Genomic DNA, 574 nt, shown 5'->3' with positions numbered 1-574 from the left:
GGGTGGGGCCCCGCCCCAGGCGGCTCGGGCGCGGCAGCCCCTCAGCCAGGTCCACCAGCACAGACGGCGAGAGCCGCCCGCAGCCCCCCAGGTCCAGCACGCTAAGGCCCTGCAGCCACATGGGGAGACACTCAGTGGGGCGGGCAGAGGGGCATGGATGTCCCTCTCATGCCCTGTCCCACAGAGGGTGGGCACCTCAAGACTCAGAGAGGGTGGCCATGGCCTATCTGCTCCTCCTGCCCCAATCCCTCAGCCCATGGACCATGGCACCCCCAGTCCCACTCGCCCCCACCCCACTGATGGTGGGTATCCCCATCCCCACGGATGGTGAGCACCCCCAGCTCTATTCCCCCTGCCCCATGACAGGTGGGCACCCGCATCCCCACAGAAGATGGCCACCTCTAGCCCGGCTTCCCCAGCCCTAATTCCCCTGCCCCATGGAGGGTGGGCATCCCCAGCCCCACAGATATTGGCACCCCCCTGCCCACCTGGCAGCGCAGGACGATGAGGTGGCCCAGGGCGTTGTTGGCGAGCGCGGGGCAGGGCCGCAGGCTGAGCTGCTGCAGGTGTGGCA

The sequence above is a fragment of the Corvus brachyrhynchos genome, unplaced genomic scaffold, assembly GCF_000691975.1.
Source record: "Corvus brachyrhynchos isolate BGI_N302 unplaced genomic scaffold, ASM69197v1 scaffold166, whole genome shotgun sequence".
Classification (NCBI taxonomy): Eukaryota; Metazoa; Chordata; class Aves; order Passeriformes; family Corvidae; genus Corvus; species Corvus brachyrhynchos.
The sequence above is the reverse complement of the archived record's forward strand: the minus strand, read 5'-3'. Positions refer to the sequence as shown.